The sequence below is a fragment of the Sorex araneus genome, chromosome 2, assembly GCF_027595985.1.
Source record: "Sorex araneus isolate mSorAra2 chromosome 2, mSorAra2.pri, whole genome shotgun sequence".
Classification (NCBI taxonomy): Eukaryota; Metazoa; Chordata; class Mammalia; order Eulipotyphla; family Soricidae; genus Sorex; species Sorex araneus.
This window is the reverse complement of record NC_073303.1, coordinates 230,898,575-230,922,004: the sequence shown is the minus strand read 5'-3', so window position 1 is coordinate 230,922,004 and position 23,430 is coordinate 230,898,575. Positions and strand designations below refer to the sequence as shown.

The 23,430-nt window shown below is 49.0% G+C and overlaps 1 protein-coding gene across 3 annotated transcripts in view; it reads left to right on the top strand.

Moving 5' to 3' along the window:
* The first annotated feature begins 4,750 nt into the window (after positions 1-4,750).
* Positions 4,751-23,430, top strand: part of TLN2 (talin 2) — a 412,543-nt gene continuing 393,863 nt past the window's right edge. The window contains exon 1 of one of the 3 annotated variants that reach the window (XM_055129220.1): positions 4,751-4,889. The gene's annotated coding sequence lies outside the window, so the exon portion shown is untranslated. The remainder of the gene's footprint in view (positions 4,890-23,430) is intronic. The other 2 variants (XM_004616684.2, XM_055129221.1) reach the window with 2 other exon arrangements.

Genomic DNA, 23,430 nt, shown 5'->3' with positions numbered 1-23,430 from the left:
TGGAACATCTATGAAGTTTGAGAAGGAGGAAGCTTCTACTTTTACTTATGGATGCCCGTGATTCTTCTTTGGCCATGAGAGAAGTATCTGAAAACGGGAGTGCTTCAGCAGTTACTGATTGTGGAAAAAACTGGACTGTGGTGTTCACCCAGAAATAGCATGAAAGTGTTGTTTTTGTTTAGAGACTAATTGGTCTTCGATGACAAGTGTCTCTGAACCAGGACTGGAACTAAAATGCTACTTAATATGTGTAAACTCTGTATATGTAAACTCTGTATTGTAAAATGAAAAAGAATTTCTGTAGAATAAGGTTAGATTTTCTTAAAACAGCATTGAGGTATTGCTGGAAAGATTTGTGAGAATGTTTGTGTTGTTTGTTACTGGTCATTTTAAACAAAAAAGGGGGAAATGTTGGTGTAGAACATCTCACAATCTCAGGTTTAGCTAGGCTTGGATATAAAACTTGTTCTTCTTTTACTGTTACTGTAACTATGTTTTTATTTATGTAACTGACTTTGATACTGTTTCTGTTGATTAAGTTAATTTGCATATTCTGCCTATGTGGCTGAATATCGTTGGTTAGAATATTAAGCTAGTTAATAAAAGGGGCTGAACAGGCTGTCTGGGCTACGTCAGAGATAGTTTGTGATTCTCCATAAATTATTTCTTTCACGTGCATAACTCAATGCCTTATTATATAAATATAATATAAATAGAGGGGTGAAGTTGCTCACCCATCAGGATGGGAACCAAGAGCAGCCACTTGAGAAAGGGGAGCTTCTGTTGGTGGCTCTCCCCATTCCCAGTGGGAAAAATGCATAGGGATTAGCAAGGATTTTGAGTGAGGTCCTGTGGGATGCCTCTAGAGCTATCTTGCTATCCCAGCAGGATGGGAGCCAGTGAGTGCAACAGGGACTAGGCCCCTGAGTTGCCTCAAAGAAGGGAGGGGGCCAGCAAACAAGCAGCTTCTAGGCAGAGGCAATGCAGGCCACTGGGTCACCTCAGAGAGAGGCAGCACCAGTACCTCTGTAAGGCTAGGACTGCCAGGCACATTTCCAAGAATAACTTTCCATGGGGAAATTCTCATCATTTTCTCATTGGCTGGCAAAATAGGTAGCAAAATTAGCACTTCCCTGTTCCTAACTTATCACCATCCAGGGGGTACTACGGCCTGGGAAAAAGTTGTCTGTCCTTCTTGAGAATCTCAGGATCAAATGCTTGCCAGTTTCAGGATGCACTCTAAGAGATTCTGACGGAGGCAATTCCCATCTACATTAAAAAGGAGATGCAATCTTTCTATGTCTGTCCCTCTCTTTCTGGCTCACTTCACTTAGCATGATACTTTCCATCTTGTTCCACTTATATGCAAAGTTCATGACTTCATCCTTTCTAACAGCTGCATAGTTTTCCATTGTATAGATGTACCAAAGTTTCTTTAACCAGTCATCTGTTCTCGGGCACTTGGGTTTTTTCCAGATTCTGGCTATTGTAAACAGTGCTGAGATGAACATATAAGTGCAGATGTCATTTTGACTATACTTTATTTCTCCAGGATATATTCCCAGGAGTGGTATTGCTGGATCATCTGTGGAATATAAAACAACAGAGTAGGAGACTAATACCCAAGAATAGTATATAATACCAGGAAGTTGTCTCCATAGCTTGGAAGCTGGCCTCACACGCTTGGGGAAAGTCATCCCAGATAGAGAAGGAAACATCGAACATCAGTGATTGGAGATCCTGCGCAGGAAGGGAGATGCGTGCTGAAAGTAGACTAGAGACTGAACAGGATGACCACCCAATACTCCTATTGCAAACCACAACACCCAAAAGGAAAGAGAGATATCAAATTGGAATGCCCCACCACAGAGGCGGGGTGGGCTGGGGGAAATGGGACTGGGGGGGTGGGAGGGATACTGGGTTCATTGGTGGTGGAGAATGGACACTGGTGGAGGGATGGGCTCTCAAACATTGCATGAGGGAAAAACAAGCACGAAAATGTGTGAACCTGTAACTGTACCCTCACTGTGACTCACTAGTTAAAAAAATAAATAAATTTAAATAAAAAAATAAAAAGGAGATGCCTGAGTATACTCAGGTCCCAATTCAATGGGGGAAGAGAGCATGCTCCCTTTCGTATGAGTTCAAACCTTGAAGCACAGATTTGAATGACCTTGTTGGATTTAGCTGCCCCTTACAATGAAGTCTACCCCCTCTATAAGGGGTTTCCCAGGTATGGGGAGCCCAGCCAGGAGAGAAAGACCATTGCGCTTAGTCATAGGTGTCAGACCCTGCCAAGGGGCCTAGAATAACTTGCTCTGGACGGGCGAACAAGTTTTGGGTGCTGGAAATATCAGCTCTAGACCCTGAGCTGATATAAACAGGCACTAGCCCCCAAATAAAGGGGGTGGTAGGTAGATAGATGCTGGGAAATTTCACTCTCTGTGCCTAAAGATATGAAATAAATGTTTGTGAGCTGCCCCCTGGAGAAAAGAGGAAGGAGACGGAGTAAGAATGGCCTAGAGCTGTGAGTGAGAGGGAGGTTGGTCCACACCTTACTAGCCTTTATCATAGTAGCTTGCACACTACCAGTGATCTGGCTGGCCTTGTGACCTCTGCTGCTTCCACATTACATACTGCACTGCCTGTGGCACAAGAAGCCATCAGACTGCGCTGCCACAGGACTCCAGGCCATCTCTCAGGGAAACAGCTTTTTCAGGGCCAGTCCTAGGGAAAAACGCTGCAGGATCCTGCAAAGAAAAGGATCAAATCTAGAGTCTAGGGGGAGAGTACTTATGGGTGACTGGAGGATGGAGACTAGAGGAAAAAAAGATGTCTCAGACACTTTCTAGAGGGCTGGATGGGAGCCTCTAAGCTGAAGTGAGGGGTTTGCAGGTCAGTTATGCTTCGGTTAGGGCTCATGCTCCTCTCATGCCGCTGAGACAGAAAGAAAAGCAGAGGCAGTCCTTTAGGGTTGCCAGTAAAGAACTGGACTCCCTAAACTGCGACATTCCACTTTCCAGGGGACAGGGATTCACAAAAAAGGGAAGCTAAACAGGCCTTTTACCACCTTAAGAACGGCCACATGGTGCCATTCTAGCTGGTAGGTGGATGCCTATTTTTTTTTTTTTTCCAGATAGGGCTATAGGATTGTCTGAAAGCAAAGAAACAGGTAAGAGAGACCTTGAGTCTGGCACACTTAATGCTCTTCTGCTGCATATGTGATCCTGGATGAGCCTCCAAATGATGCAGGTGAGGCAGAAGCAACAGCATCTGGTCTCTGTTCTTTTGCCATTCCCAGGTTCAACTATTTTCAAGAGTGAAAATATTGAATAATAAAGATGCTCAGAGTTGGTAATTAAAAAAGTTTAATTGGAATGTAGAAAAGAAAATGAGCTCCCAAGTGGGGACAAGCTTAGTATAGCACTGTTAGAAGAGTTTTGAGTATGTCTTTTTAAAGGTCCTTTGTATCAATCAACAAATACCAGAGAGAATGTGGGGGAATCTACAGGGTGGTCCATCTGTTTGAGTCTTTCTGGCCATCTGCCTCAGATGTTGACCATTATCTTAGTTTCTCTGCAAGCCTAAGCTTTGGGGCAGAATTTTATGATAGACGATTGTTAACCCCATTTATCAGAAAAAGCCTGGAGATTTGCAGAGAGCCAAAAATGTAGAATGGGTCAACCAAAATTGGGACTGCTCACAACCACTGGCAAGGGCAAACTGAGACTTCCTAATGACAAGGAAAAAGGAAGAAAGCACAACAAAACATGAACATTTCACTCATGCAATGAGACAGTTTGTGTCATAGATTGGTCTCAAGTTGCCATAAATTGGTTCTTCGTGCATTTTAATACCGAAAGCATTTTACTGTCTTTCTCTAAAAAAAGGTGTATTCTCTGCAAGAAGTTACAAAGGTGTTCCCTTATAGCACTTAAAGTGTACCATGCATTATTCTTTGTCACTGTAGAAAAATCAACTTGTCCGCCTGGACACAGATATGCTATGGTTCCTACAAATCGTGCAGCCTCACCCAATGGGCCTGTGGGTTCCCCCCTCCTCCATTTTCCATTTCAAAAACACACACTCTCTGATGGACAGGGAAAAGTGATTTCATGGCGTGAGTAAAAAGCAGCAGTGGTTTCATTTAGGAAACAATCTGCTACTGAGTTCTTGGCAACAGGGGTCTGACCTGCGCAGCTTGGTATTGGGGTGTGGTGGGAGGGGGAGGGGAAACTCAGATTCGTGAGTTAAGTCTAGAGACTAGAAGGAAACTCGGCCCCATTGCACGGATTGCAGGGACCCTGTTAGCACCGGCTTTCCCTTCCAGCCTGTACTGCCCTGTGTGAGCTTTAGAGGTTGGGCCCCTAAGGGGCCGCCCGATGGCTAAGTGTTAAACCAGTTTCACCCCGCCCAGGTCCCCCCAACCCTGGTGGGCCCCTAAAGCACGAGGGAAAGCTCCGCCCGTCTGGCCTGAGAACCTTGCTTTCCCGCGCACTCAGCGGGGCTCCCCGGAATTGCACGGTCGGCGGAAGCAGCCCCCGTGGCTCAGGGCCCAGTCCCTCGGGCTCCGCGTCTCCCACGCACGGCGCAGCCGAAGCTGCCCGGAGCGGCCACCGCGCGGCGCGGCGAAGCCGGCGCACAGAGGCCTGGCGGCGTGCGGGGCGTCCCCGAGTGATGACGCGCTTCCGGCCCCCACCCTGCTCGCGGGCCGCGCGCTCGCGCTCGCCCTCGGCTCTTGTTCGGCGCCCGGAGCCAGCGGCGGCTGCAGCGGCCCAGGCGGCTGCGGGAGCCGAGCGGTCGCCCGGCTCGCGCGGGGGGCGGGAGGGGGGCCGCCGGCTGCACTCCGGGGCAGGCGCTCTGCACTGAGACAGTAAATGCATCCCTCGGTAAGGCGCACGGCTCGCTCGGGTTTTCCTCTTCCTCCAGCTGCATGCACGTTTGCATGGATTTCTCGTGTCTGCTCTGTCCCCTGCAGAAGGAAAATGTGGGTGGTTCCCCCCCTCCCCGTTTGCATTTCATGAGTGATGCCAATGCAGGGAAAAAAAAAACAACCCAAACACAAAACACCAGATCTGGTGTTTCTGGGAGGGATTTTGGCAGGAAAATAAAAAATAAAAATTGAAATTAATGCACCTGTCTATTGCACATGTATGTCTCACCGCACTCGAGCCGGGCGCCGCGGGTTTTGCCAAGTGCTTCGCTGCCGGCGCCCGACCGCGGGTTCCTGGACGTGGGCAGCCGGTCCCTTCGGGGTCCCTGCCGGGTTTCGGGGAACCGGGCTATGAAGAGCGGCCTCGCCCGCACGCAGTGACCTTCGGCTGGGCAGTCGGCGCTGACGGAGCGGCTCATTCCAGCACTGACCGCTCCGACTCCAGCGCCACTTTGCGAACACGCCTGGGGCCGAGGCTTCGGGCAGCAGCCGCCCGCGGCGCCGAGCTCGTTCTCCCCCGCCCGGACTCCGGACTCCCGCAGCAGCCGACCGCGCGACTCCCCAAACTTGGTGATCGCGCCCCGGCCCCAGGCCGGTCACCAAAGGACGCGGGCAGCGCCGGGCAAGGGCAGGAGTTCCCGGACGCGCGGCCCTTTCCTCAGTCGACCGCGGGAACCGGGGGTCCCGGCGCTGGCATTTTGGGGTTCCCTGGGAAGGTTACCGAACCCCGGCTCTCGGGGGCGCCCTGTTTCCAGCAGGACTCAGCGGCTGGCGGCCGGGGATCCCGGCAAAGTTTGAGAGCGCAGGGCGGCGCGGGACGCACCCGGCGCTGGTCCCCTCGAAGGCGCGCGGGCTGTGGCGCGTCGCCAGGTAGAGCCGGAGTCGCCGTCTAGGGCAGAGCGCTGCGGGGCCTCGTGGGCGCGACTACGGCTGCGGCGCGCGGGGCTCGCGGCTCTTTGGCCGCCGCGTGCGGACCGTTTCCCCGCGGCCCAGGGTGCTCGGACGCTGGGGCAGGCGCCGCCCTCGCCGTGTGCGGGTCCAGGGTCCGGCTCCCGTGTCCCAGGTCTGCAGAAAGCAGCCAAGGACGAGGCACCCCCGGGGCTGGGGCCTGGGGCGGCGACTGCTGAGTGCTTGTCTCCAGGCTGGGGGTCGGGGACCTCTGTGGAAGTTGAGGCTTTTGGGAGCGCCAGGGAGGGAAACTTGGAGTTTTGCTGCCCGTGGGGTCGGTCGAGGTGACTTGGAGAGCAGGAGTCGTTTCAGAAGCTGTGCGTGTCCTGGTGGGGACTCGGTTCTGGGTTAATTCCTGGAGAGAGGTGATGTGCTGTGGGCCACGTGCATGTTCTGGAGAGATGGACCTCAGGACAGACACAGGGCCATGGCCTGCACGCTGGTGCCAGAAGCTTTGCCCCCTTGGGCTGGTGGCACACCCTCTCTCCCATTACACCCCTTTCCCCTCGCATCCCCTTCTTCACTGCACCCTCTCTTCCATTACACTCCTCCATTGTACCCCCTTCTCCATTACATTCCTCCATTGCACCCCTCCTCTGTTCCTTCCCCTTCTCCATTGTACGTCCGTCCTCCTTCAGAGACCAAGTCAGGGCCATGAGGTCTAGACTTTGGAAAGAGATTGCTCAGCCACTTTGTCAGGGAGAGTGTGACAAGCAGCGTGCTGCTTTGCCTCACTGAATGTAGAGACAAGACTTCAGGACTGGGGTCTTCATCACCCGAGATTTTCAAGGGACCCAGGAGAGTGCCTTAACGAGAACAGGAGAGTCTTTCTCTAGGGGGTACCCTGGGATGTCAAGGTCCCCACACTGAGCTCAGTGCTTTCCCTGTAAGGAAGGTCCAGACCCCTGTCCCTGCACTGTAGCTTGGGGTATCCACAGAGAAACAAGGGTGGTGCCTGTGACCTCTGAGAAAAGAGGATTACCCCCATCAACGCTTTTTTTTTTTAAAGTTTCACCCCAGAATTGTGGAAAATACCTAGAGCTCCAGATACATTCATCTAAACTTGGCACAACTCAGGAGAGAAAGGGACTAATGGCTAAATCTCCATCCTTTCATGAAGTGACCTGATCCTCTCTCGAATCTTAGAAGCTCTTCAGAAGGGGGAACGCTGTCACTTGTGTCAAGGTTAAGGAGTTACCAAACAGCATCAAACAGTTTCCATGTTGATGATATGCTTTATTGGAAGGATAAGTGAGCTTTAAAAATTTAAACCTGTTGAGCCAGAGAGACAGTAGAAGATTTAAAGCATTTGCCTTGAATGTGGCTTAACCTGATTTGATCCCAGACACCCTGTGGTTCCTGAGCTATTCCTGAATACAGAGCCAGGAGTAAGCCTTGAGCACAGCCTTAATCCTTTCACTGGGTTGCTGGGGATATTCTTCCCAGGCAGAGGCTTGTATATATCTTGAATTTACCTGATGCTAAATCTAGTGGTTGTGGCTTTCACACACACTACTCCATAGAGTGTGTTTCTGTGAAGTGAGGTTTCAGAAAGCCAGTGTGTGCTTGCCCTCTGGCTGGTATATTGTCTAGTTTCATTTCTCAAAATTTTACCTTCACTCTTGTTGGTAGATCACTAATTCTCAGAGTAGTTGAAGATGGTTACAAACGGAGATTAATTCACATTTTTACCAATGACACCCCCCTCAATTGGTATATCTAAAGGTGTGTTTATTCATCTTGTCATTATGCCTCATAAGTCTCATTTCATGCATATATTAAATGTTATATACTATGAGCTTAGCCAAAAGGCTGAGAAGCGATTTATAAAACAAGTTATATAAAATGTTATATAAAAACAAGTTTTCTCAAAGTTGAAATAAAGATTTCAAATTGGCAAAATTTCCCAATTTTGCTACTTTAACATCTATTATCTTTTTGGTTTGGGGACCATATCTGGTAGTACTCAGGACTTACTCCTGGCTCTGAGTGTAGGGATTACTCATGGCAGGCTCAGGGGGGCATATAGGGTGCTGGGGGTTAAACTCAAGTCAGCCACATGCAAGGCAAATGCCCTACCCACTGTGCTCTAACTCTGGCCCCACATCTGTTATTTTGTTGTTGTTATTTTGTTTAGTCTAACCTGCTTAGGGGCTACTGTGTCCTCTTGCCAGAAAATCTGATGTGCACCTCCCATGCTCATTGTTCTTTGAGCATCCCCCAAGCTCCTCTCTCCATGGGCCTGCTACTGATTTTTTTATGCCCCTTTCTTTTTCATGGTGTGGAGAATTGCACCAAACTACTTCTCAGGCCTTTTTATGCTTCTCTCCATAAAGTGCAATGAATTGCACATCGTTGCCTCTTGCCTGATCCTTGTTAGAACTTTGTGGTTTGGTGAGAGTTCCTGCATTTCTTTTCCTGTTACCAGAGTTCTGTGATATCCAAGATTTGAGAACAGCCTGTGTACCTTGCAGCACTGGCTACCAAGTTGTCCACTCTAGAGGCTGTGAGCCTTGGTGCTTGATGACTGCCCCATTCTTAGGACAGTGTTTAAAGTTGTCATCTGTGACAGGGTTGCTCTAAAACTGTTGAGTCATAATGTTTTCTTGGAGATTTGGTGTTTGACTAATCCAGGAAATATTAAAAAAGAGTTAACGATTCAAAGTTATTTTTATTGGGGACAAAAACGTTTTAAAGTCAGAGCGGAAGATGGGGCTGGAGCGATAGCACAGTGAGTAGGGTGTTTGCTTTGCACGTGGCCAACCCGGGTTCGATTCCCAGCAACCCATATGGTTCCCTGAGCACCACCAGGAGTAATTCCTGAGTGCAAAGCCAGGAGTAACCCCTGAGCAGTGCCAGGTGTGACCCAAAAACCAAAAAAAAAAAAAAAAAAAAAAAAGTCGGAGCGGAAGACTTCCTAGGCAGTGCCTGAATTACAGCTTCACACACCCAAATTAGTGCTTTTTTAATTATAGTACTTCCCTCAGAACTTTTAATCCTATTACTTTTATATTTAATAAGGAGGCCAGTTAAAACAGCCCAACAGAACTATTACAGATAATGGGGATAAATGGTGTGGGCATAACCAGATGTTTTGCCTCAAGTTGAAAGAGTGAGGAAATCTGGTCTCTGCCCTGCCCCTCCTGGCCTGCCCTCCCTCTGCCACCCCCTTTCCCAATAAGCAGCATATTTTGAAAGGCAAAAAGTCAAGAGTGCGGTAGAGACAAAGAAAAATCCAAAAACAGTTAACAAAAGGCAGGTTTCTTCTGTCCATTGACCACCCACACAGTTTGGTGACAGGGACCATTTCAATGACATCAGCAAGATCCGTTTGGGGACAGATCTTTGGATGGGAAAACCTAATTTTTGTTTGTTTGTTTGAGGGCCATTCCTGGCTTAGTGAGTCACTCCCAGCAGTGCTTCGGGGACTATGCTGTGTCTGAGATAGTACCCCCACCTCACACAGGCTAAACATGGGCTCAGCCCATCCTCCCATAGCCCTGCCCCAGGAGAGCACTTACTAATGTGTCACCCTGAGCTTTGAACTAGCCTTAGGCGTGTCACTGGCCACCCTTTTATACTGGATTTTTCAGAGTTGGTATTAAGAACAGTTTTCTGTCTTAACTTAATAATTTAATCCAGTTAAAGTGATGGAATACTCAATGTCTAGAAAAGGCAATTCATATTTTGATTTTTTTTCCCTCTTCCAGCTGCAGTCTTAAAATTCTCTCAAATCTGCTTTTATTGAGCAATTTTTTTTTTTTTGCTTTTTGGGTCACACCCGGCGATGCACAGGGGTTACTCCTGGCTCTGCACTCAGGAATTACTCCTGGCGGTGCTCAGGGGACCATATGGGATGCTGGGAATTGAACCCGGGTCGGCCGTGTGCAAGGCAAACGCCCTACCCTCTGTGCTATCACTCCAGCCCCTATTGAGCAAATTTTTGATGGATTACTGTGTACTTCCTGTGTCACAGGGCCACAGAAAACACCCTCTGTGATTTCCCTCCACCTCTCTGCTGAGTTCCTAGAGTCCTTTGTATTTTTAATATCTAGTAGATTGCTGGGAGGAGACAAGTGTGTCATGAAGGATAGCTGTAGAATGACAAGGAAAGGATGCAAATAGGCAGGTCTCTAAAGAGATGAAAATACTATGAACATGTAAAAAGATTCTCCACTTCCATAATGGTCAGGGAAGTTTCCCAAATTAAAAAAACAAGATGCTGTCAGTTCTCTTCCTTTCAATTGGTCTATGGTTTGAAGATGGTTTACTTGTTAGATGCAGGGAGTTTGGACTGTGTCAGCACCCCGTAGCAGAAGCAAACATTTCTCTGCAGGTTTGCAACTTGCATGAGGGCAATACAACCCAGTAATCCAGAACTAAGAGCAGCAGCAGCATCTAAGGACCTCTGTGTGAGGATTTAATTGTAGTATTGTTACAGTAAAGAAACTGGAAGCAACAGAAGTAACCATTTGTGGGATGGCTTTAAAAAATAAAAAAGGGAGAGACTGAGAGAAATAACTCAGAGGGCTGGGATAGGAGTTGCAAACAGGAGGCTGGGGTTTGAATCCTGGCATTTCTGGGAGTAACCCACATGCACAGAGCCAGGAGTAGCCTGAATATCCCTGAGCATATCCAGATGTGGCCCATCCCGTTGGCCCCCAAACACAGCTGTACTGTGGATGGTTTTACCAAGGATGCCCATGACATATTAAATGTACATGAAAACAAATTGTGAAATATCGGAGGTAGTGAGATCTTGTTTCTGATTTCTAAGTAAGGAGTCCTGGAAGTAAGCAGTGGAAGGCTAAATAAACTTTGTACTGTTTCAAAGTGGCAGTGGGGAGTACCTTAATGGTTAATTTGCTCCATATATAATTCTGTTGGTTTACTTATTTAGGCACCCAGGCATTCCTGTATGAAAACACTTAAAAATATTACTGGGGACTAGGGGCTGTGTTGTGACTCAATTGGTAGGATATGTGCCTGTATACCTATACAACTCTGGGTTCTATTCCTGGTACTGAGTCCGCTTGTCCCCAGCATCACTGGGGGAGGTCTCAGCCCCCATTCATCACCCGCATCAGATATTGTTTGGGGCTTGGGGCCATAGATTAGTGCTCTGCATGTATGCAGTGCTGGATCTTTTCCCAGAACCCATCCCACCCCAATTTAAAGTATTACATAATTATTGAATAGATTACTATTGCTAATTACTATTAATGTTACTAATTAGTAAAAATGAATAGCCTCTTGGGGAACAAGAAGTGATCGTGTCACACTTGCTTTCTTGGTGCCTTCTGTAGCCATCTCTGTTTGCTTCGAAAATGTTCACTTTATGGTTTTCCAGACTGCTGAGATCCCCCAATTTGTGTGCTCCTTCATTGTTCAGGAGGGGGCCCGAAAAGCAGATCGCCTCTGTGTCTGGGGAGTGCAGTAGAAGGTGTTTTCCTTGGAGGTGAGATCAGGCCGCTGAAGGCCACACTGGCCAGCAGCTGCCCTTACCTCCCCAGCCTTGCTGAGCTCACCAAGTTGTAGTTTACTGGCTGTGTGTGCACATGCTTGCTCTTATCTGCTCTATTTTCAATCTACTTTGCTAAGTGTGTTATTTTCAAACTAGATAGAATGCAAGAGTTCTTGGCAGTTACTTCTAAAACCAAACTTCCAGAAACAGCAGCAAATGGCTCTACTGTCCGCAGTTTGAAACTGTGGTTTAGATTCCATCAGCATTTCCCAAGCTAGAATGTTCTAGAATCACCTAGAGGATATATGTGTTAAGTTTCAGAGTCCTGGGCTGGGGCAATGTTTGCCCAAATGGCTGTACCCTGCTGGAATGATGAGGCTGCTGAAATGATGAGGGGTGATAGCCTTGGGTGCAATTAGAGGGTGCTTTATGTTGGTTCTCTGAAACAAAGTTGATTTCAAGGGAGGTGCTGGGTTGCTGGGTGATTCTTTTTTCACTGAAAAGGGGTGCAGTAGATCAAAAAATCTGGGATCCCGTGGACTGGATTCTCCAAGGCTTAGACTGGACTTGGTAATATTCTGTTTTCTGCAGTGCTAGGCAGCAAACTTTTGTCAAGACACACATTATCTCCCTGGACCTGTCCACTCCCCTCCTGAAACTCTGTTGTGCGCTCCAGGCCATCTGAGCTGGCTGGCGGTGGAGCATGCATTCCAAACCTCAGTGTAGAGGACAGTGCTCAGGGATATTGGAGGATGGTTAGAGTGTCAGCCAGCAAGAGAGGCTAGCATTATGTTCTACCACATAGGAAAAGTAATTATTTCACCTGTTGTCTGTATCTGGGGTAGGTACTGGTACTTTGCTGCTGTTTTCTAAAGGTATGGTGAAAACTGGTGTTTACTGGGTCTGGCTGAGTCTGCTAACCTCTCCTTAGAAAGCAGAGGTTGCTATTAGAGGGTCTCTGGACCAGTGTGTTTGTGTGTGTTTGGCATTTTCATTATCTAAATAAACATAGCTCAGACTTGCTGTCATGAATATCTTTTAATAAATAGTTGAGGGTCTGGGAGATAGTACAGGGATCAGGGTGCATGTGGGGGATCTACATCCTGTACCATATGGTCTCCTGAGCATCGGGAGTGGCCTGGGTGACCCCAAAGCATCTCCAGGTGTGACCTTAATGGTCCCCAGCACTGTGGGACCCTGGGACCCTAGCAGCTCCCACCCTTCAGCCTCGCACAGCACTGTCCCCTTGGTTAGCTGAGAAACTCTAGGAGAGGCCTGTTGAGTCTCCAAATTGGAAGCCCCAAAACTATATAAGTAAAAATAGAAAACGTAACAACATGTAAAAAAGTAGAGAGAAGAAAATGGAACCAAGATGATAAGTGTTATTTAAGTTGCAATCTGACTGCTGGTACCGTTTAAAGGAAATTGAGTTCAGCAGTGTTTATTACATGGGCCAGAGGCCACACATTTCCAACCAGCTCATCTGTACTCCCAAGTGTCTGTCTGCCCTCGAAACCACCCTTGTTTGGCTGTTCTTCAGAGACTTGCATGGATAGCTTCCCAATTCCTAAAACTGCATCAGGTAAACATATGTTCTGTTTTCAGTCACTTAACTCTAGTACTGTTGATTCTTTGTTGTCACAGGGAAGACAGAAGCAGAACCAAATAGCAGGTATAAAAAGCAGTGAATGGAGGGAAAGTCGTGGTGGTGTCCGTGCTGCTGGGGATTGGACCTTGGCCTGAGGCATACAGCGCAGGTTCTGCCACTGAACCACAGGGTCCACAGGGGAGGAGCCCACAGGGGAGGGCCTACTGCGTGGGTCTCTTTTGGGGTCTCCATAGAGCTGTCGCGGGGAGTGACAGGGATAGTGTCTGGGTAGGAGTTGTGAGTGGGTCTGTAAGTCAGTGCAACCTGGAAGAGAATTGTTAGTCCTCAAGCTGCTTTGCCTCATCCTCTGAGCATCTTGTTCACTGGCCCTTAGTCCCTCAGCCTATTACTGTCTGGGATGACTGGACCATTTCTAGATGTCCCCCAGCTCAGTGTCCCAGTCATCTCTTCCACGTCTGCTTCAGCTGTCCCCACACTTATTTCTGACCTGGCTTCCAGCCCCTTTGCGCCCCAGAAACTGATTGGGAAGCCACAGACATTGTGTCTATTCAGCTGAGGGGCGGAGAGGGGAGGGCCAGGGGACCTGCAGACATCAGGACACCAGCTTCCCAGCGCTTTGCCTGGTATCCCCTGATCCTCAGGAGAAATTCACCTGTGTGACAGCTCCCTGCAGACCCATGGACTCACAGATTTTCCCCGAACACAACTTACCTTAGGGGTACAAGATTGTTCTTAGTAATTTTTATTTTGTGTTGTTAAAAAGGGCTGGAGCAATAGCACAGTGGTTGGGCGTTCGCCTTTCACGCGGCCGACTGGAGTTCGATTCCTCCATCCCTCTTGGAGAGCCTGGCATGCTACCGAGAGTATTGAGCCCGTGCAGCAGAGCCTGGCAAGCTACCCGTGCATATTGGATATGCCAGAAACAGTAATAATAAATCTCTCAATGAGAGACGTTACTGGTGCCTGCTCGAACAAATCGATGAGCAATGGGATGACAGTGACAGTTGTTAAAAAAAGAAAAAAGGAAAAAAAAGAATTACTTGCCAGGGGCTACTGAATGCCACCTCCCGTGTCCTGCATGGGTAGTGAGCAGGCTGTGAACTTGGCCTGCAGTGATTGTGCCCACTGACTCTTGCCCTTGCCTTTCATCTTTCTCTTCCTTCCAGTAGCACCTAATTTACTCTCAGGTCTGGTGACCCTTGCCCTTTTTAGTGAGCGCATGAAGGAGGGTAGGGGCAGCAGGAGGAATGGTGGGGGGGTGTGGGGGTCGTGATTGGGGTTTCCTAGTAGGCAGGGGCTGCCTTCCCCAGCAGCAGGGAGCAGGGTAATGAGCCTGGAGCCCAGTGCTGCTGAGGGTTAGACATTAGAAATGGGCTGGGCTAGAAGGAGGTGTTTGGGGGTGGGGGGATAGGTGAGGGGGGAGAGAGAGCAAGAGAGAGGGAGAGAGAGCAATAAAGAAGCATCTTATATTTTAATGGAGCAAGAACAAGCTAGCAAGAAGACAATGCAACACGTCAGAGAGAGCAAACAAAGACCTGGAGCCCTTGCTTTATATATATCAAACCAAGGATCCCTTGGTTTGATCCTCAGCACACCAGCTGGTCCCGTGAGCCACCAGGAATGATACCTGAGCATAGAACCAGGGATAATCCCTGAGCACCACTAACCAACCAACCAACCAACCAACCAACCAACCAACCAACCAACCAAATATTGGTGAATTCTTTTCCTAGGAGAGGGCAAGGGCTTGAAGGAGGCCTCACTTCTGCTCCGCTAGCTGTCATCACTTTCATCCTTAGACCTTGCTGGTTTCTGCACCGGGCCTTCCTTGCAGACAAGGCTGAATGTGGATTTTTTTTTTTTTTTTGCTTTTTGGGTCACACCCAGCGATGCTCAGGGGTTATTCCTGACTTTGAACTCAGGAATTACTCCTAGCGGTGCTTGGGGGACCGTATGGGATGCCGGGGATCGAACCCGGGTCGGCCGCGTGCAAGGCAAATGCCCTACCCGCTATGCTATTGCTCCGGCCCCTGAATGTGGATTTTTTAACATGTCCTCTGGAAACAAGAATTTTAGAGCTCAGTGTTGTGGGTGTTTGTGTTTTGTTTTGTTTTCTTATGGTAGAAAGAAAGGCACAGTGGGGAGGGACTGTAGATCATAGGAAGAACTAAAATTAAATTTGTGTCATTGGGTGCTTGGTGCCTACATCACTTATTGTAACAGTCTTGGCAAACTAGAGACCAGTAAACTGTTTTTCACCTGGCATTTCAAGCTCTCGTCAAAGTCATTAAGACTGTAGATCTAAAAAGTGCTGAAATTTACTGTACATAGTTCTTCTATAACAAAGACTGTTTGGGGGAAATGGAGTGTTTAGCCTTCCCTTTGTAAGTCTGGTTGCTAAGTCTTTTGTGATGTGGAGGGTGGTGCTGGATCACGTTCAAGTGCTAGGCTCGAAGGAGCCTATGGCTTGGGGATACTTAGGGATGCAGCTGCTTCTTCACCTCTCCCTGGGTCATCTTCTGAGTATCATCCATGTCCTGGACTAACAGATCTGGACTGGGCTGGAAGATGCAGGAAACCCAGTTTGCACTGGGGGGAGGGGAATAAGCCTCTGTTCTCTGGACCAGAGTGTCTCCACCCCCTCCAAAGCCTCTCCCAGTAATTCAGGGCTTTTGTGACCAAGGCGCATTTCTTGGCCTATGATGGTTTGGGGGTAGAGGTGTGCCTGGCTTAGAAGTGCATTTACCAGGGTGCGTGGCAGATATTGCTTGGAACACTACAGAAAGGAATCATAGCCCATGAGCTAAGTGGGGGCAGGAGGTGTGAGCATAGACCAGGGGGTGCCGTGATGCATGGATGGGGAGCTGGAAGGTGGCTTCTGTCCTATGGAGCAAACTCTGTGCTGAAAAGGAGGGACCCCTCTTATAGGCTGCCATGGGAATGTATCTTGACTGTTGTGCTGAGCCACACGAGTGAGCAAGTGACAAGAGGACCAGTATTGTCTGGTTTTGCTGGAAGAGGCCCTTGAAGTGGTCAGATTCATAGAGACCAGAAGGAGGGAAGGGACAGGAGTTACTGTTGGATCATTTTTGTAGGGAGGTGGAGGGGCCCAGGTGATGGACGGGACCCTGCTGTTTGCCACTGAAAAAACTTGTTCAGCTTGGCACCAGTCACACTCCATGTGGTGTGTTTGGGTTTTGGTTTTTTGTTTGTTTGTTTGTTTGTTGTTGTTGTTATGGTTTGGGAGCCATACAGGGCTCACTCCTGGTAACCACATGGGATACCAGGGATTGAACCCGGGTTGGCCTTTGCAAGGCAACTGCCCTACCTGCTGTACTATTGATTGCTCTGGTCCCTGTGTATTTGTTACCATAAGAAAAAGGAGGAACGGTTATTTAAAAAGAAAAAGACTAAACCAGAGTTTTAGTACAAAGGGCACAGATGGGAACCTTTCTCGTGGTGACCTTGGGTGAGTCACCTAGCTCTGCTAGCTTTGGCATCACAGAGCAGCTGTGAAGGCCCAAGAGAAGTAGAGGGCCTGGAGCTGACTGTCGGCACTCTGTGCACCTGGGCAGCAGCATATCCTGCAGCAGATAGACTGGTTGGTGAATGGATGACTGTGCTTATGCCTCTGTGCGGCACTGGCCTCTGCATACAGCATTGGGACAGGAGTTTGATTTATGTATATTTTCTTCTGTTTTGGATGCTGCTGAGAGCCATGGAGATGGATTGGATGGATGTACCGCATGGTTTTGCTTCTCAACTAATGAGGTTGAGGGGAAAGCAGACCGTCTCTGCCCTCCCAAACTTTCTTGGTTTTTATACCACACCTGGCAGTGCTCAGTGCTTACTTCTGACTTTGTGCTCAGGGACTATATGGGATTCTCTGGGGATTGAATTTGGGTTGTCCCCGAGCAGAACTTTTCTAGCCCTGGACGGAGATGCCCCAGTCCTTCCCCAGGGCCCAGAGGGCCAGAGCTGAGGCCCTGCATGGTCACCCAGTTCCACGTTGGGGAAAGCCGTACCTCTCATGACATCCCAGAGCCGTGGGATCCTGGCAGCAGGCTGGACATAAACCGAAGAGAGTGCTGGCGTAGAAGCAGGGCCAGAACAGGCCTAGAGACTGCGAGGGACCAAACATCCCGGAATAGCTCATAGGATGGCTTGTCGCATTTAGAGCTCTGAGGCTGGCCCTGAGCGGGGCTTCTGGAAGCAGAAGTTCCAGGATCAGGCCAGTCCTCCTCTATGCTATGTGTCAGGGATGCTTGGAAGACCTGGTTTAGATTACAGATCTCTGTGTCTTTGTGTCCTTGTCTCTGCACCTTGTGTCCTTGTGTCCTCGTGTCCTGGTGTCTGGGTCCTTGAATACTTGTCTCTGCATCCTCGTGTCCTTGTCTCTGGGTCCTTGCTCTCTGAAGTTGATCCATGGACCAGTAGTGTTGGCACCAGCTATAAACTCTTGAATCTGGCCTTGGCACCTTAGAACATCCTTTAGTGCAGGGATGAGATAAGCCTCAGCTCCCCTAGAGGACAGGGTGCCTCCTCCCATTTTCCCATTGAGGTGTAGTACCTTAACTAACTGTCTCTGAGGAACTTAAGAGGTGTAGTTGAGGGATTTTGGACTCAGGTTTCTAATTTTAGATTGGGTGCTGATCTGACACTACCTGGACTGTGCTGGCTGCATTGAGTCTGGTGTGGGACCCTCAGCCCTGTCTCAAGTAGTTGCTGACAGGAAGGATCTCAGAAACGGGAGTAAATGCAGGTAGGGCCCAGCAACCTGTACCAGCACTTCCATCCCAGAGATAATTTCAACCCAGATAGAAAAGATAGAAGATTTTGAGGTTGTGGATCCGTAGAGTACCAGCATCCTGGCAGGCCCCCCCCCCCCCCCGGTGAATCCCTTTTATCTCCCTCCAAGGGCAGAATCCTATGGACTGATTTTTTTCTAATGCTCTTCCAGGCTCTTAAGTATGCTTCCTCTATGCCTAATGTCAGAGAAAAGGCCCTGCCAGTCGCTTGCCAAATGGTTTTAAATATGCCTGCATGAACATTTCCAAACAGACAATTAGCAGTGGAGTGAGGGGCTGAAGGCCCACTGTGGGCCACATTCACTGAGAGAACCATGCAATTTGGGGGAATCTGCAGGTCCTTTCTTAGGATAGCTCTGCTCCCACCAAGAAGCTGAACTGGATAAGTAAAGAGGCTTAGGAGGACAGGGGGACTGGGAAGAGGAGTAGCCTGTCTCAGGCAGTAAAGATCCAAGAGCAGGTTCTGCCCTGGAAAGAACAGAATATCTGTAGATAAGAGGAAGTGCAGAGCAAAGGACCCATGGGCACCCACACTGGAATCATATTACTAATTAGAGAGCTACAGCCTGTGAGACTCTTCAGCACACCAAGCCTTGGAGAAGTCCAGCCTCCATCCCTGCTGGGCTGACCCTCTAAAGCTGATAGAGTGTGTATACGTGTATGCGCATGATCGTGCACGCGCGTGCACATGGGCGTGTGCGTGCGCGCACGCACACGCACACACACACAAACACAAACACTGAAACAGAGGATTATCCTTTGTGGCTTAAATTTTCCAGTCCATGTTATGCTTACAAAGGATAGAGGTTGGGAGAGGAAAACCAAACAGAAGATAAATAGCCTAGGTACTGGCTCAGGTGCCTGTAGTTGGGGACCTTGAGCCCCTGGATATGCAGGAGGCTGTGTGCTGGGTGGGCCCCAGATCTGGTTCTGCCAAGTTTTGCAGGGACAGAGGCATATTAAGATTTTCAAATTGAATTGTGAGATAGTTAAACTTTGGCACTGATTCTTTTAGCTCAAATAGGCACTCCTCTGGGACTGGTGCAGAGGCCCAGGACGAGACAGTCACTTCTAGGATGTCTAATGCCTGGCAAGCATAGTGCTTACTGCTGCTGAAAGAGAGACATCCTGTGGGTTCTTCGTACTTTGCCCAGTAGACGGAGGTTTGAGGGCAGCCAAGCACTTCTTGCATTCCACAGTTCAGAGGCCTGTGAGATGAGCTTCCAGCACAGCACACAGTAGAAGCCCTTGGCTACCCAGGGTTCCGAAAGAAGTTGGATTGAGAACCACTGGCATTGGCTCTACCCCTAGGCCAGTCTGGTAGGAAGCCAGGGCCTGGCGTTTGCCACAGCAGCAATAGTGAGAGCTTGCTTATCTGGGCTACCTGTCTGGGAGTGTGCTCCATGGATTGGGGGCCTCAGTGCCCTCTGAGTCCTGGTCAGAAAGGCAGGGCCCCGCACCCCTGCAGCATCCCCAGGTCATAGCTTCAGTCTGGGCCAAGGAGCCTACAATGCAGTAATTTCTGCATGGGATAGAGAATAGCTGCTGTGTAATTGTTGGTCTTTTAAGCTAGAAAATGTTTCTGTTTTTATTATTATTGATTTTATGCCACGCCTGGGGGTTTTCAGGGCTTTTGCCTGACTCTGAGCTGAGGGGTCACTTTAGGTGGGCTCAGGGGACCCTGTGTGGTTCTCGGGATGACTAAAGTGTGTAAGGCAGGCATTTTACCCACTGTACTATCTCTCCAGACCCTACAAAAGTTCTGACAGGCTCTCTGGTGGGTCCTTTCCCAAAGCCTTTTGGGTTGGCCTCGCTTCTTGTTCTGGTAACCCAGACCACGCCAGTGAGGGTGAATGAGGTCAGTGCATTGGTGCTGAGTGCTGGCTAACGGGGGCCATCTCTGGAAGAACAGGACTCTTCAATTCACCCAGACTGAGTGCTACAACAAGCACCTTCCAGGGGAGACTTGAACCCATTTTGGAATTTCCCCACTGGGCTGGGAAGTGTCTCAGAAGTAGAGTAGGTGCCTGCTGTGTGTGAGGGCCAAGTCTGGTCCCTGACACCCTCCCCTGTCCCTAGAAAGCATTTCCTCTCCACCTGCCTGTGAGGAGAGCAGGGCAGGAGGAGCCCAAGAAAGCCCCATGTCCAAGATGAGAGGGTGGTTTTCATCTGTGCTTTCTGCTGTGCTGTGTGGTGACAACATGCTGAATAAACGTTTTGTGTTATAACAGTTGAGACTGAGCTCTCTGTTTGAGAAATCACTTCTGGGACAACCAGTGTGCAAATGGTTGGAATAGAATTGGCCTGTTTGAGGGGACAGGGCTGAGAAATCCCTTCCCCTGCTCTGTCCCTGCTTGCTCTGTGCTGGGGACCAAGTATGCATATCAGGTTTCCCGAGGAAGAGCTGCCACGATCCCTGGCTGGATGTTGTGTTCTGAGGCTGGAGCCACATTACTCAGCTCCTATTGTACTGGGGTGGGGGGTGGTTTCATGGTCTCTGTGGTCTCCAGAGTGTTGGTCACTACCATGGATCTGCAGCCAAACCATTCTCAGAGAACCCAGAGAACTGACTTCTATCTTCCTTGTTTTTAGGGCCCAAGAATGAGTGAGTGAGCAAGTGAGTGGATGAATGAGTGAGCAAGTGAGTGAGCAAGTGACTGAATGAAGAAGTGAATGAGTGAGTAAGCAAGTAAATAAATGGGTGAGCAGGTGAGTGACTGGATAAATGAGTAACTGGATGAGTGAACAAGTGAGTGAGTGAATGAACAAGTGAGTGGATGAGTGTGAGTGAGTGAACGACTAACCAAGTGAATGAGTGAGCTACTGGATGTGTAGCCGAGAAAACGAGTGATGAGTGGATCATGCCACAAAACTAGTTTTTAGTGGAAGACGTCTTCAGATTCAAGGTGCTCAAGAACAAACCTCCTCCTGGCCCTCTCAACGCTCTTTATAAAGGTGCAAGGAAAGTGACACACGTGCGTTATGGAATAACAGGCTTCCAGAAAGATGGCAGAGTCTGACCCAGTCCTCTATTATAGGTCTACATGCAAAGAGTGCAGCACTCTGGAATCTGGCACCCTGGGATCTTCTAGATGAGATCCAAAGTTGTCGCCTCCAGCATGCCTTTGTCTCCCAGGAAGGGCTGGTGGTTTGGTGTTGGTGCTTTCTGAAGGTCATTACCATCCCCCTGGAAGCCAAGAGGCAGAACACTACATACCTTGATGCCTCCTTTCAGGGCCTGACCCTGAGGGGCTCCTTCATCCTGGTGAGGATAGCTTGAGCACCCTGACCAGGCTTTCTCCAGCTGCAGGGGCTCTGCCTCCCATGTGGACACTGACGCTCATCTCTTCCCTCTCTCTGGCACATGGTCCACATCTGGAAAAGAAGATTGGCGCTACCTCGGGTGCTCTGTTCTGCTCATGCCCATGTCCTAGGCCCTGGTGCTCGGCAGCACCTACAGCTCAGTTAATCTGAATGTCCACCACTGAGTGACCTGCTTTGGAAATTCCAACTGGAGAGTGCCTCCAAGATGCCATCGGACCTGGGGACATCTGTTGGACAGGTCACCTCTTTCTTGTCCAAGGCAGAGAGATCTTGGGGTAATTCTGTACCTGCCAGGTGCTTGCAATCTTTCACATTGTATCTGCTCACTCTGCTTCTTCATGAAAACTACAGAATTTGTCTCCTTCCCTCCCACCAGCTTTCCTCCACTTGATCTGAATCCCAAAGACTGTTTCCTTATCAGCTTGGTTGTGAGGCATTGTCAGCCTCCTAGGGCAATCAGGGCCCTTTTCCCTAATTCCCAAATTCTCATAGATCATTGCTTTGCTATGACCTGTTGCAGGAATCTCCATGAACCTGAGTGAAGTAACACTGTTCATATCAATAAATTGATTCTTGTAGTTACTTTGATTGCCTTAGTGCCCTTCGAGTAAGATCAGAAAATTGTTTTCCCAGGATTGGGGAGACACTATAATAGTACAGGTTGCTGACCTTGCATGCCACTGAACTGGGTTTGATCCCAGCACTACATATAGTCCCCTGAGCCCCACCAGGAATGATTCCCAAGTGCAGCACCAGGAGTAATGCTGGAGCATCTCTGGGTGTTGTTGTAGAGATCCTCCACTTAAAAATAAATAACAACAGAACAAAACAAAACGAAGCCTGATTCAATCTGTGGGACCACCCTCAGCCTTAGCATCTGGGGTCCAGGAGAAGGGGACCCAGTATAGAGGGGGTTTGTCAATTTGGAGCTAAGAGAAGTCAGAGGGCAGTAGGGACTAAGCCCCAGCTGTGGCCACTTCAGTGTCAGGTGCTGCCAAGCACTTGTGTGTCTAGTGGGACAAGAGTGGGGGCTCAGGGACCTGTTTGCAGCCCCCACCCCATACCCTCCTCCTCCTGCTCCTTGAGAGTACCCATCCTTCAGTCTGCCAGGTTTTCAGGGCAGACTTGCTTCCTCTTCTTTAGATCCTGATGTGGCCGGAAGTTGGGGGGGGCCAGTGGGGAGTGTCTTTCTGGGAAGTTATTGGGCAAGTTGCCCACTGTGGCCAGTAGCTCAAGTGTCTGGTTTGTGAAGTCCGTTTACTAATGTCACCAAGTGATACAGGGGACTGAATGGGACACTGGGTATTCTATGGCAGTAGTGTTAGTTTAGACCATCTGCAGCTCCCAGGTGTGGTAGTACTGACTACATTCTGTTTGTCCTCGAAGTCTCATTTCTGTCCTACACATGGATCCTTTGCCCAACTCTAACCCCGCCACTCTGCCTTGTGGGGTTCATGCTGCTGTTCTGGTCTAAGAATGTAGCTGTGTGAAAGAAGTCAGACTAAGGAAGACAATACGGGACTTCAAATGTGGAAGAGAAATAGAATAAGTGAAGAGGGCAAACAAAGTAGTTGATCTTGAAGCACAGGCTTGTCTTGGTTCCATGGACACTTGGGGATCCCCTCCTTTTCTCTGTCCTTGAGGGCTCTGACTCACTTTTTAAAAGGGTGTCAGGATGAGACACTCCTTTAGGGTGCAAAAACCCCTTTGCTCACAGCAGCGTGACTACGGAGCACTAGGTGGAAAAGTTATTTAATAGGATTGGGGTGTGAGGGTGCTGGGATGGTGGTGGGGAGGAGACCTCCTTTCATTGTGGGGGGTCCCAGTGCTGGGTATGGTGCAACTCAAATGGAAAACAGCAATATTGGAACTATTATAAAATATATGTAGATGTGTGAATTTATAGGCAAGCGGGAGAGATGGCCCTGAGAAAACTGCTTCCACCTCTGCTCAGCCCACGTCAGCCGCCCAGGGGAAGATCTGCCAGGGATTAAGATGGGCAAAGCCTTCTCTGTGCGTATAAAAGGCACGGGCACTCACCTCCCGCCAGCCCCATGAGGCAGCTGTCAAGCTGCACCTGAAACCCACTTGTTCTTCAGGTTGTGGAACAGGTTGTCACTACCGAGTTCTTGGGGAGCTGTGGACCCAGCCTCAAGCAAGGAACTGCTCTTCTCAGGAAAAAGAAAACTGGTCTTTATCCCTTATAGGCTTTTGCCTCCCCTGCAGAAAAGAATTTCAGATGGAAAAATAGTGAAGCAAAAATAGTTTTTTTTAGGATGTAGACGGGATTTTGGGCCACACCCAGTGGTGCTCAGGGCTTACTCCTGGTTCTGTACTCAGGGAT